The sequence below is a fragment of the Petaurus breviceps genome, unplaced genomic scaffold, assembly GCF_028583685.1.
Source record: "Petaurus breviceps papuanus isolate PSGF00001 unplaced genomic scaffold, PetGlider_PUasm1.0 129, whole genome shotgun sequence".
In the NCBI taxonomy this organism is placed as follows: domain Eukaryota; kingdom Metazoa; phylum Chordata; class Mammalia; order Diprotodontia; family Petauridae; genus Petaurus; species Petaurus breviceps.
This window is the reverse complement of record NW_027185665.1, coordinates 2,256,780-2,275,757: the sequence shown is the minus strand read 5'-3', so window position 1 is coordinate 2,275,757 and position 18,978 is coordinate 2,256,780. Positions and strand designations below refer to the sequence as shown.

The 18,978-nt window shown below is 39.6% G+C and overlaps 1 long non-coding RNA gene across 1 annotated transcript in view; it reads left to right on the top strand.

Annotated features, from left to right (window-relative positions):
- Window positions 1-79: 79 nt before the first annotated feature.
- Window positions 80-18,978, top strand: part of LOC138172780 (uncharacterized) — a 22,627-nt gene continuing 3,728 nt past the window's right edge. Inside the window, exons 1-2 of the long non-coding RNA XR_011171244.1 lie at window positions 80-465; window positions 2,411-2,574. This is a non-coding gene — a long non-coding RNA (uncharacterized lncRNA). The remainder of the gene's footprint in view (window positions 466-2,410; window positions 2,575-18,978) is intronic.

Here is an 18,978-nt window from a genome sequence, read left to right as displayed (position 1 = left end):
CTCCCCAAGGCCAGAGACCGGAGACCACGCCCCATCCTTGAGTGCCCCGCCTCCTTGGGGCGATCTAGCTTCCATGATAGGGTGTGCGGTACCGCCTTCCGTGAGTCCCTCCCTCAGACCCCTCTCTGGTTGGTTAAAAACATCTTACCTCTTCGAACGCAGAGGCTCCTCCTTTAGGGAGCTTGAAGAGATGTCTTCACGGACCAATAAGCGAACTATACTACTTGAGGCCTCCGCTGATTGGCCAACTTTCGGTCTCCAAGCGGGCGTTCTCTAAGTTGTGGCTAGCTTCTTTCTTGCTGAATTCCAACTGGGCTTTGTAGCTGCCGTTGCTCTTTGCTGTTTGTTTGTTTGTTGCTGCTGCTGCTGCTGCTGCTACTTGGCGTTTCTACTGTTCGATGCTGCCGTTGCTTGCCATTTTTTTCAAGTAGGGTGTAATTTTCTCCAATGAATGCCAGATAGAAGGTACTGCCAGCTGTGCACATGTGTATTGCCTTTTATTGGGTATACTTAATTTTTGTGCTACAAATAGCCCATACCATAGTAGTATTTTACTCCTAAAATGACTACTTTACTATTAAAGTCTTGTACTTTATTTTTCAATTAACAAGGCCCCCTCCTCCTCGTTTACCGCATTTAAAAGAACAGGAAAACCCCATGTAATATGCATAGTTAAGCACAACAAATTCCCATATTGTCCATGTCCAAAAATGCATGTCTCATTCTGTATCTTGAATCCATGACTCTGTCAGGAGGTAGCTTGGACGCCTTACCATGGATCCTTTAAAAATCTGTGGTTGATCATTGCATTCAGTGTTACTTCCGTGTAATTTGTTCACCTGGTTCTTCTCACGTTATTCTCATATACGTTTTTCAAGGTTTCTCTGAAGCTATTCCTCTTGGTCATTTCTTATGGCACGATACTATTTCATTATGTCCAATATGCCAGTATAATTCAAATCCTTTCTTACACATTTACCAGCTGCTAGACTATGATTAAAATTCAAGTTGTGAGGACCAAATGAGATTAACAGGTACATTTTTGCAAACTTTAAAGCACTATAATGAATTTGAACTGCTTAAATTACATTGATGGGCAACTCCCTAGTTTCTACTTCTTTGTTAATAAATTGGTAGTTCATTTAGACAAAAACAACAGCAAAGCAGAGGTGGTTGTAAATCACTTAAAGCCCAAGTCAAATGCTACCTTCATAATGAAGCCTTCCTTGATAACTTAATTCAATAAAAACCCTACCCTCTTTATTTCACATAGCTCTTAGTTTTGTGTCTCTGATGCATTTACCATATGATACTGCTTATTGTGGTTATTAGCATTTCTGATGCATCTTCCTCTCAGTCCAGTATAAATTCCACTAGATGTGACCATATTTTATCGAATATTTTTTATTTCCACCAACACTTACCGTGTTTCCCCGATAATAAGACACTGTCTTATTAAATTTTTTGGACAGAAAAACACCAGAGGGCTTATTTTCAGGGGAGGGCTTATTTTAATGAACATTGACAGCAATTTTAATAAACAGGTAAATGTGAACAAAATAATGTACCTTTATTCAATAATGAATTCAATAAAGAACAGGATGACGCACTCACTGCTGCAGCTCTGATTGGATGCAGCTTGGAGTGCGGCGTGCGTTTCACCGGGGGGTGGGGGGGGACGGTGCATACAGAGGGTACCGTCATGTAGCGTGTAGCGCAGGGGATCACCTTCACTACAGTAGCAATCTCAATAGGGCTTATTTTCGGGGGAGGGCTTATTTTAGAGGAATCTTACACAGTAAGGGGAGGGCTTATTTTCGGGATAGGTCTTATTATCGGGGAAACACGGTAGTATAGTGCCATTCATAGAATAGGTGCTTTTAAAAAGTTTGTGGGACGAATAAGTGGATGGAGGATCAGTATTAAGTTGCTTTATTAACAGCAATTGGTAGCTATTAAATACCTTCAGAGATAATAGGCACTAAACTATGCCAATAAAAAGAAAAGTAAACATGGTCCCTGCGCTCACAGAGTTCACAACCCACGCTGATCATGACTGACTTTTCTCTTTTTTTTTTAATTTTTTTTGAGCAATCAGGGTTAAGTAACTTGCTCAAGGTTACACAGCCAGGTTTTTCTGAGTGTGGTGCTGAGTGTCTGAGCCCGGGATTCAATCTCCAGGTCGTCCCAACACTGGAGCCGGTGCTCTTACTCGCTGAGCCACTTGGCCGTCCCTGACTTTTCTCTTTTTTTAAGAAAAAAATTCAGTCTTTAATATTTTCTGTTTATAAAGAATATCACACGCCCCCAGGATCCCTTCCCTCTCCTACCAGAGGGAAAACAAAAAAGAAAAAGTACCGCCATTTTCAGTCTAGTAGTGTTTATGTCTGTCTCTTTTTTTCCCTACCAGAAAAATTGTTCATGTATGTGGGAGATAAGAATAAAATCTCCCCCCACTGGTTTGGAAGTGACCTTGGGTTCTCAAAAATCCTGCATAGCAGCAGCTCTGCGAGTTCCTGCCAAAGCAAAACAACTTCAGTACATCCTGACAACAGACTGTGACCAGCCTAACAGGTTTGGAGAGGCTTGTCACTAAGCTGACCACAGGATAATGAGTTTTACAGTCACAAAGAGGAACATTTGACAGCCTCTTGGAGGGGGCTGCATTTAGCGATGAAATCATACATAGGGGTTTTTGAAGACTTGAAATAAGTAACAACATATGATTGTGATATACTTTATACCTTTCAAGGTGTTACCATAATCAATATTTTATTTGTTCATAGAATAACCCCATGATATAGATGGGGTAGGTATTTTACCCATTTTATGAATGAAAAAAACTGAAATGGACAAAAGTTATGGATGAAAATCATACAGTTAATTTGAGGAGTTTAGGATGAAAATATTTTCAGATTACATTTCTGCTACAGGATGGCTATCCCATTTAAGCCTTCGTGAAGGTTAGTCCCTTATGTTGGTGATCAAGACAAGCTAAATTAGCACTGTGTTCCAGGACTTAATATATGTTGAACTGACAATATATATGTCATCTCCCTCAGCATCCATTTGTGGCAAGGTTGGGTCAATGGCTATGAAACTCCAAGCATAACAACCACAGCCAAGATAACAAAACTATAGTCCAATGGATAGAGTGCTGGACCTGGAATCAGGAAGATCCATTTTTCTGAGTTCAGATCTGTCTTTAAATACTTACTAGCTGTGTGACCCTGGGTAAGTCACTTAATCCTGTTTGCCTCAGTTCCTCATCTGTAATATGAGCTGGAAAAGGAAATGGCAAACCACTCCAGTATCTTTGGCAAGAAAACCCCAAATAGAGTCATGAAGAGTTGCACATGACTGAAAACTGGACAACAACAGCAACATAATCTATGAAGAAAATCTTGAAGAACACACTGATAAAGCTAGAAAGTTAACAAATCCAACTCTTTCTTTATATGGAAATTGAGAAAATTAAAGCACAGATGATAATAATAATGACTTTCATTTATATAGCATTTTTGAAAAGCAGTGTGCAATTATTGGACAGAAATTCTGCCAGCCTCGGAATCAGGAAGACTCTAAGAAAAAGCAACTTGGTATAGTGGAAAAAATGTTGAATTTGGAGTTAGTTCAAATCCCAGCTCTGCCCCTTTTACTTGTGTGACCTTGGACAAGTCATCTGACCTCTCTGGGCCTCAGTTTTATCATCTCTAAAATGAAGGAGTTATACTAGATGATAATAATAATAGCTACTATTTATATAGCACCTAGGCTTTACAATTATCATGTTGTTTGATCCTCACAATGACCCTGTGACGTAGCTGCTATTACTACCCCCATTTTACAGATGAAGAAACTGAGGCAGAACGAGGTTGTGATTTGCCCAGGGTCATACAGCTAGTATGGATTTGAAGATGAACTTGAAATCCCATCTTTTGGATTCTAGGCTCAATGCTCTCTGCATATGGTATCACCTTGCCACCCAGATGTACCTTAGATAATCTGTAACATATGTTCCAGCTCCAAATCTGTGATTCTATGATAAGATTTGGGTTCAAATCTTACCTCTGACACATACTAGCTTTGGACAATGGAAGTCACTTACTTTATCAGGACACTATGCAGCTCTTTAAGACTGAGTTGGAGACAAATTGCCAGTTTGTATCAGTAGAAGGAGTTTCTACACTGGAGTTCCTTTAGTTCAGTTGCTCAGTCGTGTCTGACTCTCAGCACGACAGGCTCTTCTATCCAAAAAGTCTGTCTAAGCTTATGGGTGTTGCTTCCATGACGCTCTCTGTCCATCTCAACTTTTGCTCTCCCCGTTTCCTTTTGCCTTCAGTCTTTCCCAGCATCAGGGACTTTTCTAGTGAGTCCTGTCTCCTCATTACGAGGCCAAACTATTTCAGCTTCAGCTTCAGTATTTGACCTTCCAGTGAATCGTCTGAGTTATTTTCTTTAAGTGTTGACTGATTTGATCTCCTTGCTTTCCAAGGAACTCTGAAAAGCCTTCTTCAGTCCCACAAAATCAAAGTGTCAATTCTGAGGTTCTCAGCTTTTCTTATAGTCAAGTTCTCACAGACATACACTGCTACTGGAAAAAACATAGCTTTGACTATAAGGACTTTTGTCAGCAAGGTGATGTCTCTACTTTTTAGTGTGCTGTCCAGATTTGCCATTATTTTCCTTCCGAGGCTGTTGTTGAGTTTTTTTCAATTGTGTCCAGCTCTCTGTGACCCCATTTGGGGTTTTCTTTTCAAAGATAGTGGACTGGTTTGCCATTTCCTCCTCCAGTAGATCACCTTTTGTCAGAACTCGCCCCTGTGACCTGTGCGTCGTGGGTAACCCAGGATGTCATAGCTCATAGCTTCACTGCTATCACAAGGCAGTGATCTAGAGAGGAAGTTCCTTATACAAGGAAATCATAGAATAGGAGATGTATATGCATGTATATGTTTCACATGTGTAAAAATTTAAAGTACTATATCTGTGTGTACATATATACATATAACTTTAGAGACATTAGTCAACAAGTGTTTATTTTTTAAATATTATTTTATTTTTTCACCAATTACATGTAAAGACAATTTTCAACATTCATTTAAAAAAAAAATTGAGTTCCATATTTTTTCCCTCTGCCTTCCCTGAGACAGCAATTTGATATAGGTTATACATGTTCAATCGTGCAAGGCAGATTATCATATTAGTCATTTATTAAGTATTTATCAAGGACTAACTGTGTGGCAGACACTGTGGTAAATGCTAGGGATACAAAGGAAAACAAAAATTCTCTCCCTGACCTCAAGGAGCTCACAGTTTATTGAGGGAGACAACATGCAAACAATTAGCCAATTTCAGAGAGGCTTTTACACAGAACATATCTCTATCTCTGTATGTATAAGTAAATATCTATATCTGTATTTATCAAGATAGAGATATCTTGTGTGTAATAGAAACCTCTCCTATATGTATATGTGTATATATGTGTGTGTGTGTGTGTGTTTACGTACATATACACATATATAGGTATATTTTTTCCTCCGGTTTTTGTTGTAAAAACCACCCACCCTTCCCCCACCCCTGGGAGGAACTAGGAACAACCTCTAACAGAAACAAAGCACAATACAATCCTCTAAGATAGGTATTACAGGTAATATCCTTATTTTACAGATTAGAAAACCAAGTCCCAGAGTGGTTCAGTCACATGACCAAGGCCACATAACTAGTAAGTATCAGAACTAAGACCATGACCAGAACCTCAGTTTCCTCTTTCTTATTCCCACTTATTCTCGTGTATTACTTCACCTTACTCTCCATGCTAAAATACATTGGACAGCCAGGAATTGAAAGAATTTAAAGCCAGCCACTTGTGTAGACAGTTCTAACTCAAGACCAAAAACGATCCAAAGGACACTTATGACCTGACCCCAGGGTGTTCTATAATCAGCCAGTTGGAGTGGGGGAAGATGGGTCGTGTTCCATCTTTCCTGAGATAGTGGGCTGTTCAGCTTATCTCCAATATCACCCTACCAGTCCATATTCCTCACAGTTCCTCACTTCATCTTCTCCCATCACTATGTCTCTCCTGAGTTGGGCATCTGACCTTCAGGGAAGTTATCACCTAACTGTTGCCCAGATATCCACAGAAATAGCTGCTTAGGTGTGATTAGAAAAGTCTCCCTCCCCTACCAGCATACCCACCATTACCCCTCAGGTCACATCTGCTGTAAGTGTCCTTTAGAAGGTATCCCTTAGAGAGTGTGCCCAAGAGCAGGGAATGAAAAGAACCCCATTTCCCTCTTTTTATTTTAGGTGGGATAGAGTGAGTCACATCGTGGATAGTTTGTACTCTGCATTGAAGAGCTCATTACATCATCTTTCCCCCCCTAAACCCATACTTCTTCAAAAGTTCTCTGTTACTACTGAGGGCATCACCATCCTTCCAGCCTCCAGGTTTTTTACTTCAGTGTTTTCTTCAATTCCTCACCATCCCATAATCCATATCATAATGCAGTTGCCAAATCCTGCCATTTCCACCTCGACATCTCTCCCATCTTTCATCTCTGTTACTCGCACAGCTCTCCACCTTGTTTCAGGCCTTTATCATTTTTCATCTAGACTAGCTGGTCACACTGCCTCAGATCTCTCACTCCTCCAGTCCATCCTCCACAGGGCTGCCAAAGTGATTTTCCCGAAGTCTAGCTCACACCATGTCATTCTCCTAGTCATTGAACTTCAGTGACTTCCTATTGATTCTAGAAACAAATATTACTTCATCTTCATCTCATCCTTTTAAAATTCATAGTTTTGTGTGAGTTTTATAATATACATAATTATTAGGGAAATACATGCATATAATTAATAAGTAAACATACATGTTGGAAGTACATGTTCAAAATTTTTTTCCAAATAGGAATATGCAATCAGAAAAGTTTGCAAAATACTGATCTAGACTGTTCAGTGGCAATTCTGTTAGGAAATTGTGTTGGTCAGCTCCTGTGGAGAATTTTCCAACTACTTGCAAAATTCCTGTTATGTCAGATCAAAGAATTCATCTATTAATAAACACTGCTGGTGGCTTTGAGATTGGAAAAATTTTAATTTGCACACAATAGTTTGGGAGGGATTTGGGATCACTGAATCCTCTTGATGCTGTTCCAGGGTTCTCTAGGTGAAGTATAAAAAGCACAAAAGGAAGAATATAAAGACAGTATCTTCTCTCACACAAGAACAAGTTATACACCTAAGCAAGTACAGTATTCCATTTCTTTTCACACATAATTGAGTCTAAAAGGCATTAGTGGCCACTCAGATCAGGAGACATCTTATGTCTTATGCCCATTCCCTTGGATACCCTCCCACATCAATGAAGCCTAGTGAGTTTTTATAGGTTGTTGATCTGGGTCTAAAAAGACCAGGCATCGGTAAAAGAGAGCAAGGACTCTAGATCAGTTTATGTTTGTTGAAATTTGTTTAGAATTTTAAAAAATTCAAATGCAAAACTAAAAAGAATAGAGTGAGATAATACTATAGTTTGGATTTCCAGAGGCTCTTGAATGCCTCTTTCCCCAAGAATCATGTTTATAAATACTATCATAATTGACCATTTAATTGTAGGATGGGCCCAGGCACATTTCAGGAGGTTTTTCTCATTCTCTTCTCAAAGCTTCCACAGGGGAAACCTGAGAAAATAGTAGGATCATTGATCTCAGATCAATAGTTCTTGAGATGGAAGGAACCTTAGAGGTCCTCTGATTCAGTCCAGTTATTTTATAGATGAGAAAACTAAGGTCCACAGAGGTTAACTGAATTGTCCAAGGTCACAGAGGTTGTGGGGGGCAGAAATTTGATCCAGGATTCATGACTTTGAGTTCCTCACTCTTTAGTTCATGCCACTTAAATTCATGGTACATTCTCTGTGCATTGAAACCAGCATCCCTCCTATAAACATTCAGTTCACAGTATTGTGAAAGAGTTTCAGGAAAAAAAGAGAAAAAATAAAAACATAAATTTTTGAATCAATGATATGTATTAATGAGTCACAGTCCTCAATAGAAAAGCTCATTTGGGGTGGCTAGGTGGCACAATGAATAGAGCACTGGCCCTGGAGTCAGGAGGCCCTGAGTTCAAATCTGGCCTCAAGACACTACACCTACTACCTTGGGCAAGTCATTTAACCCCAATTGCCCTGCCTCCCCCGCTCCAAAAAGGAAAAAAAAAAGAAAGAAAACCTTATTTGGTACGCTCCTTCTTCTCTTACAAATCCCTGCTGGTCAGGGAAGGGAGTGAGGAGAAGCTTTATGGCTATTTCTCATGGTATTTCCAGCTCTGAAATACCGTCAGCTAGTCTACCAGTTTCTCAGACATCAAAAGGATGTTTCATGTTTTTATGCTATCTCCCTCTAACAAAATGAGGGCAAAGGCCTCTAAAGTCCTCAGCTGATTGATGCCACTCTCTCCCCTGTAGCCTCTTCTTCATCTCATCCCTCTCTCTCTCCAAATTACCAGTTACCCATGATCATGCAGTCCTTAGGTTGGACAGTTTTTTTTTTCCTCAGTTATTCAAAAGGGGAGAAGAGTTGAAAGTATCCCAACAGTCACTATATGTATATACAACACTGTTGGGTTAACATGGTACTGGCAAAGAATTGGAGGTGCCATATGAGTGAAGGTTACAGGTAACTGAAAATTACCCCCTTTAGTGTAACTTTTTTAAAAATTTAACTTCTGATAAAAATCCTTCTGAAATGGTGATCCGAGGCAGACCCCTGCTACATTTCCAAAATATCTACGTACATATTTCCACATGTCCATATGCATGTCTATTTTATATTTCCCTAGCTTCTTAAACAGTACACTGAGCACAGCTGAGCCTCTTGGTGACTTGGAGTTATCACTGAAAAAAAAATGTCTTGTGATTGAAACTTAGTAATGTCCCCACAGACTGCTGAAGGTAGAGGAATGTTTGCCTCTACTCTAAAAGGTTACTACCCTTTTGCAAGTCTACCTTTTGCAAGCTTGCATTTGCTTTTGTAGTTTTCCATATCCTGTCCTTACTGTCAGGCTGTCACTTCTCATGCTGTCAGCGTTCCTGTCACCAGCACACTTCCTCTCCCTTCTAATTTGTAGCATCTCACGTACTGTGGTGTGGAAAACCAGATAGAGAAGCTTGTTAGAATTATTTCTAAAAGAAGAAGATGTGGAAAAACAAAGTAGACAAAAGACACATATTGCCTAGATTATGACATGCATCTGGACAAGCGGTTCATCAAATTGATCAGTCCTGTTAGTATCTTAGAGGAATGATGCAGCTTGGCCAGGAAATGAGTAGGAGGAAGAGATCATGCAGCTTTGCATTTTGGAATTTGCAGTGTGCTTTCAAAGATATACATTTGCTGTGAGCCAACATTCTCCAGCTAACATTCTATAGTAGTAAGTCACAGAACAGAAAAATCTCACAAGAATGAAAATTGTAAACAATTCAAAGGTCAGCAGAAAACACCTAATCAATGCAAGCAGGTTACAGAGTGCCTGTTCGGTTCAGCCAGCACTTACTGTGCTAGTTGCTAGAAATAATAAGACAAAACCAAAATTATCTCTTTCCTCAAAGAAATTATCTTCTAGAGGAGGATATAATGTAGTCACAGGTGACTAAATGTAAAGTATATGCAAAATTATAGAGGGGAGGCATCAGAAAAGACCATATATAAAAAGTAGAACCTACGATGAGCTTAGAAGGGAAGGAACAGGGATCTCTGCCATGGAAAAAGTGAAGGAGATAACCTTTACTGAGGTTCTTGTTGATGTTTATCCTTCATTCTTGAAGAAGACCAATGAGGACCAATCAGGAAGGTGATGTCTTGATTTGCAAGTAAATTGGGTTTAAGTGAGGCAGGGCTGTACAAAGCCTCATTCTATCATCTGGAGCACTCTGGGCCCAGTGGCAAGATACAGATCAGGACAACTGGAGATAGTCCTGGACACAGTGGGAGACCTTGGCCTTTTTAAGGTAAGGTCTTTCCCAGGTATCTGTTTGTCTGAGGCAATGCCCATTCAGTGATTAAGGCCAGGTAAGAAATGAGGCCAAAAAAAAAATGGCCTCTTTTACCTGCTTAAAAAAATATCTCGGAGAAGACCCTCGGGTTTTCTGGACAAAACAGAGACAATTGCTATATAAGTTCACTGAGCCATCAAAACCCAAACAATGACCAAGTGAGGCTTGGGTTGAAACCTATTGTGGCCAGTCAGTGAGAGCCAGAGTGATTTGGGTGTAAGGCATGGTCAGGTAGCTTCATTTGAATCCCTATAGGTTTTATCAAAGCCTGGGTTTCCAATGCTGTATTTCAAGAAATCATAAATGAAACTAAATGGGGCAAAAGAGTTAATTGTCCCAGTTTTTAAAATTTTTTTCTTTTCTTTTTATGTGATTTCATTAAGATTTATTTATTTATTGGTCTTTATTAATTTGTTTGTTTACTTTTAGTTTACAAGATTCAATTCCACAATTCCTTGAGTTTCAAATTTTCTCTCCCTCACTCCTCTCCCCCCTCCCCCCCCATGACGGCACATAATCAAGTATAAGATCTGCAAATACCTTTACGTTAGACATTCGTTAATCAGGTTATAAAGACGGATTATTCCAGATGGAAGGAAAATGGTAAAGAGGAAACACAACCAAACAAGAAAAAGAAAAAGATCAGGCAGTTTACTTCAATCTGGATTCAAACTCAGTTCTTTCTAGTTCTTTCTCTGGATGTAGACATCTCACTCCACCATGAGTCTTTTGGGATTGGAGATCCAGAATCTTTTTTTTTTCCCAAATGCTTTATTAATTTCTGATTTACTTCATTCATTTCCACCAGATTTTGGGTTACAAATTTTCTCCCCGTTTTCCCCCTACCTACCTCCCCAAAATAGCGGTCCCCCAGGATATCCCCTCCTCTTATTTTCCAATTACATGTAAAATAGTATTAATAATAGTATATATATATATATATATATATTATATTTTAAACATTTGGTTTTAAAACTTTGAATTCCAGATTCATTCCCTTCGTCCCTTGTCACCCACCCTTACTGGAAAGATAAGCAATTCAATATAGGTTGTACATGTGTAGCTAACGCAAAACATTACCATAGTAGATAAATTGTAGAAGACTGATTATATTTCCCTCCCTCCTATCCCATCTCCCACTTGATCTGTTCTCTACTTTGGTCCTGCCCCTTTTCAAAAGTGTGTGCTTCCAACTGTCCTCCCCCCAATCTGCCCTCCCTTCCATCATTCCCCCTCTCATCCCCTTCCCTTCCTTCATTATATTCCTCTCTCACCTCTTAATTTAACCTTTTAAATATCATCCCTTCCTATTAGATTGATCCTGTGCCCTCTGTGTATACCTGTAAACATATATATATATATATATATATACATTCAGATATGTAATCATACACCTACATACCCTCTGATAAAGACTATAAATAAATATATATACACACACACACACATTATAAATATATATATATTTCTATTTTCTTCAACTATTTTCATACTGAGAAAAGTTTCATCAGTTACAATTATCGTTTTTCCATGTAAGAATGTAAACAGTTCAACTTTGATAAGTTCCTTATGATTTCTTTTCCCTGTTTATCTTCTCATGCTTCTCTTGCTTCTTGTATCTGAATGTCAAATTTTCTATTCAACTCTGGTTTTTTTCAGCAAGAATGCTTGAAAGTCCTCTATTCCACTGAATGACCATATTTTCCCCTGAAACATGATAGTCAGTTTTGCTGGGTAGGTGATTCTTGGTTTTAATCCCAGCTCCTTTGCCCTCCAGAATATCATATTCCAGGCCCTTCAATCCCTCAGTGTAGAAGCTGCCAGATCCTGCGTTATCCTGATTGTGTTTCCACAATATTCAACTCATTTCTTCCTGGCTGCTTGTAATATTCTCTCCTTGATCTGGGAATTCCAGAACCTGGCTGTAATATTCCTAGGAGTTTTCTTTTTGGGATCTTTTTCAGGAGGTGATCGGTGGATTCTTTCAAGCTCTATTTTCCCTTCTGGTTCTAAAACATCAGGGCAGTTTTCCTTGAGAATTTCTTGGAGGATGATTTCTAGTTTCTTTCTTTGATCATGGCTTTCAGGTAGTCCAATATTTTTAAATTATTTCTCCTGGATCTATTTTCCTGGTCAGTGGTTTTTCCTATGAGATATTTCACATTGCCTTCTATTCTTTCATTTGTTTGGATCTGTTTAACAACACCTTGATTTCTCATCGCCACTAGCTTTCCTTCACTCCATTCTAAATCTGAGGGAATGATTTTTCTCAGTGAGCTTTTGAGATTCTTTTTCCATCTGGCAAATTCGGCTTTTTAAGGCATTCCTCTCCTCGTTGCCTTTTTGAGCCTCTTTTGCTATTTGAGTTAGTCTGTTTTTTAAGGTTTTATTTTCCTCAGTCAGGCTGTTGACTCTCATTTTGTAATTTTCTTGCATCGTTCTCATTTCTCTTCCCAATTTTTCCTTCACTTCTCTTATCTGCTTCTTAAGGTCCTCTATGACCTGTAACAAGCTCGTATTTTCCTTTGAAGCTTTTGGTGCAGGAGTTCTGACTTCACTGTCTTCCTTCTGTTCCATGCTTTGATTCTTTTTGTCCCCAAAATAGGAGTCTAATGTTGCATTCTTCTGTTTGCTTTGCTTCCTTTGCCTTGTCATGTTGCTACTCAATCACTTGACTTTTGGGCTTTTTGCGACAGTAGGACTCTGACACCAGACAGGGGAGCTTCCGTCCCAAATGCTGGAGTTTTCTCAGCTGCTGGAGGTATTAGTTGGGTGCCCTCTCTGAAGTCTCCACATGCTCTGGCAAGCTTGTTGCACACCCCAGGACCCTAGACTAAAATCTAGATCCAAGCAGGTTAAAGCAAGAGCGATTACTCCTCAGACTGGTCACTTGGTCCCCTACACTCTGCGGGCCAGGAGCTGAAGCTGCACCATGGCAAAAGCTGACGCACTCCCAACTACTAAGTCCCAAAGTCCACACTGCACTGACCTCTCACTTTGTCCTTAGCATCTATGTGTTGATAATTCTGGAAACTGCCACAGCTGCTGGTGATCTGGAGTCCCTCCAGCCAGTGGCTGGTCAGGCTTGCCCTGGGGCTTAAACCTCCAGCTCACACAGGCCTGGGCTCAGCTCCCAGAGACTTGCACTGGCTGATTCCTGCCAGCCTGCCAGGCTGTCCTCAGTGGGAGGTTAGCTTCTCTGTGTCATTTTGTGGGTTCTGTGGCTCCAAAGTTTGTTCAGAGACCCCTTTTTCATGAATTGGGGAAGGTGAAGCTGGAGCCAGGTGGAGGTCCTGTTTCTACTCTGCCATCTTGGCTCTTCCCCCAGTTTTTTTTTTTTTAATGATGGAATAAGGAAGTAGGGAAAAGGAAAAAAAAGAAATCTAGCCCATAAATCCCAAGATATCTTGCTAGGTTTCATCAATCAAAATTAATATTCCTTTGTGCAGAGCACCCACAGGTAAGGGTATGATTTCCTAAGGAGGAGAGTAGAGGGAGAGAGGGAAAGAAGGAAGGAAGGGCAGAAGGAAGAAGCATTGTCTAACTGGATTTGGCCAGTTGGGTCCCCAGTAGAGGAGGTGGATTCCAAATTGAGGTGAATTGATCAAGTCAACAAGTCAAATTAACAAGCATTTCTTAAACACTTTGCTAGACTGTGCTAAGTGCTGGAGATACAAAGAAATGCAAAAAATAGTACCTTCCCTTAAGCAGCATTCTAACTATGTACAAACAAGCTATGTACAGGATCAGTAGAAATAATTAATGGAGGGAAGACACTAGAATTAAGAGGGAGGGGGAAAAGTATCCGTATAAAGTAGGATTTTAGTTGGAACTTGTTGAAGTTGAAGGAAGTTGAACAGTTGAAGCAAGCCAGGAGGAAAGGAGGAGGGAAAGTATTCTAGGTATGGAGAATATCCAGAGAAAATGCCCAGGGCCAAGAGATGGAATGTGCTGTTCAAGGAATAGAGAAGCAGGAAACTCCTTGCTCAGGAGAGAAGACAATTCTTCTGATGATATTACTGTAATATACAGTAAACTCTCCAGCATCAGAAATAGGTACTGCCCTGGTCACAGATGTTTTCTCTATGTGTGTGTTCTACCATTCCTGTTCCTGGGCCCCACAAATTTCCTACACTCGCTCCCTTTCCCACTAATAATATGATAACCTGTGCGAAAGGATTCCTATGCATATGGAAGAAATCTTTCTTGTCCTTTATGTGTTATGCTGACCTACAAAATATCTCAAATCTGGGAGATGTTTATAGTGATCCAGGTGTGAGAGATGTTCTGGGTGCTGTCATACATACATACATACATACATATATATATATATATATATATATATACACTTAATGATCAACAGCAAATATGATCAAGAGAGCAAAAGAAGGCATACATTTTATATGAAATCCTTAATAGTTAACAAAGTACAACCAGATGAACAAATAACATAAAAAGTGTTTTCTCTGTGTTCTAATTCTTCTGAAGTTCCATTACCATTGGCTCTTCTTTTCTTTTCTTTGTGTTTTATCATCCCTCATTAGAAAGTAAACTTTTTGAGGGTCTATCTTGCTTGCTTATGCAACCTCAGCATGTGGCACACACTACCTGGTATTAGTGAACTCTTAATAAATCCTTCCTTCTTTCCTTCCTCCCTTCCTTCTTTCTTTCCTTCCTCCCTTCTCCTTCCTTCCTTTTTTCCTCCCTTCCTTTTCTTCTTCCTTCCTTCCTTCCTCTATCTCTGTACCTCTTTATGTATGTATGTATGCATCCATCTATCATTTATCTCTAGTGTTTTACATCTATGCCCCAGCTCTGCAAAAAAGAGAGTGAAGTACCTCCTTATATCTTGGCTATAGTGCTAAGCTTGATTATTATTATTGTCCATCATTCAGTTTCAATTATCTTATAGTTCTTTCCATTTCCATTGTTGTAGTCATTGTGAATATTTTCCTAGTTCTTGCTTCTCTCATTTATATGTCCATGCTCCTTTATGTCCATCATAGTCATTTTCTATAGCATAGTAATTAATATTCCATTACACATATGTACCGCAAGTTGTGTAACCCTTCTCTAGTCAGTGAATATATACTTTGTTTCCAAATCTTTACTGCTTCAAAAAAATTTCTTATACATGTTTTAGCATTTACAAGACCTCCTCGTGGTATATACCTAACAGTGGAATCTGAGTCAAAGGGTATAAACATTTTAGGCCCCCCCTCCCTTTTTAACATAATTCCAAATTGCTTTCCAGAATGGTTGAATCACTTCACAGCTACAGTCACAACATATTACTGTGCCTCTCTTTCCTCCATTTCCCCAATAATTACTATTCCTACTTTTTGCCATCTTTACAAATTTTCAGGTTGTGAGGTGAAACTTAAGAGTTCTTTTGATTTGTATTTCTCTTATCATTAGTGATTTGCAGCATTCTTTCATGGGGTTATTAATAATTTATAATTCTTTAGAGAGTCTTAAAATATTCCTTTTCAATAATACACCAGAATTTATTCAGTAATTTTTCAAGCAGTAAACAGAAATTTTTTTCAAATTTTTATGCTATTACAAATGAAATAGGTATAAATAGTTTGTATGGAAAAGCCTTTTTTTTTTGTGATTTCTTCTATATAAAGCTCTAGCAATTAAATTGACTGAGTCAAATACACATAGTTCCTTAACATATTTTTCACATCTAAATGTCTATTGTTCAATAAGCTCCTTGAGAACAGAGTTACTTATAATTTAAACTTTGTATAAATGCACTATTTGGATGTCATGTAGGAAGACTGTAAAGTATTTGTGGGCAGGGACAAATTCTGTAGCAGCAGATGAATGAGAGGGTAGATGCCCTCAAGTAATGGCACCCCAGCACCTGCTACAGTACTTTGCACATAAGTAGGTACAAATGTATTTGTTCAATAAAATCACTAGATAAACTCTCAAACAGTATTTATTACTTGAATGAAAATGTCCTGAGGTGGTAGAAGACAGAACAAGATGAGGTAGTCTAGTTAGGCTGAAACTCAGGGTTGACCTCTATAAGTTTCACCCTTTATTGAAGACCAGGGGGCTGAGTCTTTATATGTGGTGAATATGCCTCTGAATCTTGGGCTTTGGAACATAAGTGTGAGAATTTATAATCAGTGCCACAAATTCTACCACAATCAAGATAAAACTGGTGAATCTGCCACTGCCCCTTCCCTTAGGCTGTCATGTTTTAAAGTTATCTCTGGTTTTTATTTAAACGTGGTTTCACTTAAAACTTTAAAGGGGGAAAGGGAGCATAGTATGGGTTGCTCAATATATTTCTCTTTCAAATGAGAGGCGATGTGACAGACCACTAGACCATGAATCAGGATATTTGGCTTTTCCACCTATGAGCTGCATGGTCTTAGGCAGGTCACTCACTTCTTTGGGTCTCATTTTCCTTGTCTGGACAATGAAAGAGTTGAACTCAATGATTCTTAAGGTCCCTTATAGCTTGTGAATATTTCTGTATTCTAGGGGCCTCAGGGAGAAGGAAAGTGCCCCTGTCATAGACCTCTCGGAAAGTGTCAGGAGGGCCAGTCTTAGCAGAGGAATGGAAACATTTTCTTTTTATTTTGTTTCTGCACGGTCTTGGCTTTTCATGCTGAAAAGAACATGGGAGAAAAGGATTGTAAGATCATAGACTGAGCCCTAGAAAAGAACCTGCTTATCCAGCAAAGCCACCGACATTAGATGTCTCAGCCAGGTACCTTCAGTATCTTCTGTCCCTGGGTTATTGTGACTCATCCTGAACTCAGCTTACTCCTTTACTCCTTCTTTTGTCTCTTTCCTCTCCTAGCTTTCTCTCTAAACTTCCTCTTCTCCTGCTGGTTTCTTAATAATCTTTAATGCCTTAACTCATAGCTTTCTGGTGGTCCATGACTCATCTTAACCTTGTAAGATAAAACCCAAGAAATGCACCCTGTTAGGTATGAATCCAGCAGTCCTTATATGATCTTCCTACAGTTTCCAAACAGTTTTTGATTTACACTTTAATCAGTCGTAAACTTACAAACTCTAATCAAAAATGCTAAGTAGCTAATGTGTAGTCATTGCTCAGTTAAGGTTCTCTCAGTACGTTCATTTGAGAAACAGTTCTCTATCCAGTCTTCAAGACAGTCTGTATTGTATCTTTTCTCAATATTTTATCTGAGAGACTGGTTTTCCCCAAGTGGACTTATCAGCCTTCCTTACACAAATATTCTTTTTCTGCCCCTCTAGCAACAAAACCATTAGGGGAGTATCTTACAATAAGAAGTAAAACCATATGTATATTGTCTGGTCTCTGTAGTTCTGTGGCAGGCACCCTGCTAAGAACTTTTTACAATTAATACTTCATTTGACTCCCTGTAACAATTTTGTGGGGGAGATGCTGTTATTTTTATTTATTTATTTTTACCCTTTTACCTTTAAGGAACCTGAGGCAGGCAGAGGTTACATGATTTGCCCAGGGTCACATAATCAAAAAGCATATGAGGCCAGATTTGAACTCAAATCTTCCTGACTTCAGGCCTAGAACTCTTTCTATTGTGTCACCTAACTACCTATTTGATAAAACTACTGGAAAAACTGGAGATCAGTCTAGAAGAAAGTAACTATAGACCAACATTTCTCACCATAAATGAAGATGAGCTCCATCTGTATGTGATTCAGACATAAGGATAAATAAGTTAGAGAACCAGCCTTTAACCCTGTCCCCTTAGAACATTAGTATGAATCTCCATTCATCATTTAGTATGAATTCCTATTTCACTGACTTCTTGAAAGTCTCAGAGAAAGAACTTTAAAAAATGTTTTTATTGTGGGGAGGAGCAAAGATGGCAGCATAGAAGCAGAAAGACTTCCTGTGCTCCCCCCATAACTACCTCAAATAGCTATAAAAATGACTTTAAACAAACTTTAGGGCTACAGAACCCACAAAGTGACAGAAAGAAACTAACCTCCCACTGAAGACAGCCCAGCAGACCAGCAGGAAGAGTCGATCATAGTCGATCCCTGCTGGGAGCAGGGCCCAGCCCTGCATGATTCCGCGCTTTTAGCCCCAGGGTGGCCTGACCAGCTGCAGCTAGAGTGACATTTGGAGAGTGGATCACCGCAGCTGTGGCAGTTTCCAGAATTATCAACCCATAAATGCCAAAGACTAAGTGAGAAGTCAGTGGATTTTGGGAAGAGGAGGTTCGGGAGTGCAGTCCAGCCTCTGCTCCCAGGAGGGAGAAGTGGCTGAGGCCCTCCACCTGCATGACTGCTTCAGAGCTCGTGGCCTGCAGATTGTAGAGGGACCAAGTAACCAGTCTGAGGGGTAATCGTGCTTGCTTTAACCTGCTTGGATATGGATTACTATCTAGGGTGGAGGTCCTGGGGTGCATGACCAGTGTGCCAGAGCCAGTGGAGGCTTCAGAGAGGGCACCCAAATAATAGCTCCAGCAGCTGAGAAAACCCCAGTGATTTGGAACAAAGCTCTCCTCTCTGGAAGCAGAGTTCTACTGTGGCAAAAAGCTCCTAAGTCAAGTAATTGAGTGGCAACATGAGCAAGTAAAGGAAGCAAAGGAAGCACAGCTATCTGACTTTGGGGACAAAAAGGACCAAAGCATGGAACAGGAGGAAGCCAGTGAAGTCAGAACTCCTGCACCAAAAGCTTCAAAGGAAAACATGAACTGGTTATAGGCCTTAGAGGAGCTTAAGAAGTATTTTGAAAACCAAATAAGAGAAATCGAGGAAAAATTGGGAAGAAAAATGAAAATGATGCAAGAAAATCATGAAAAGAGAGTCAACAACCTGACTGAAGAAAATAACACCTTAAAAAATAGACTAACTCGAGCTGCAGAACCCACAAAATGACACAGAGAAGCTAACCTCCCACTGAGGACAGCCCGGCAGGAATCGGCCAGCACAGCGCT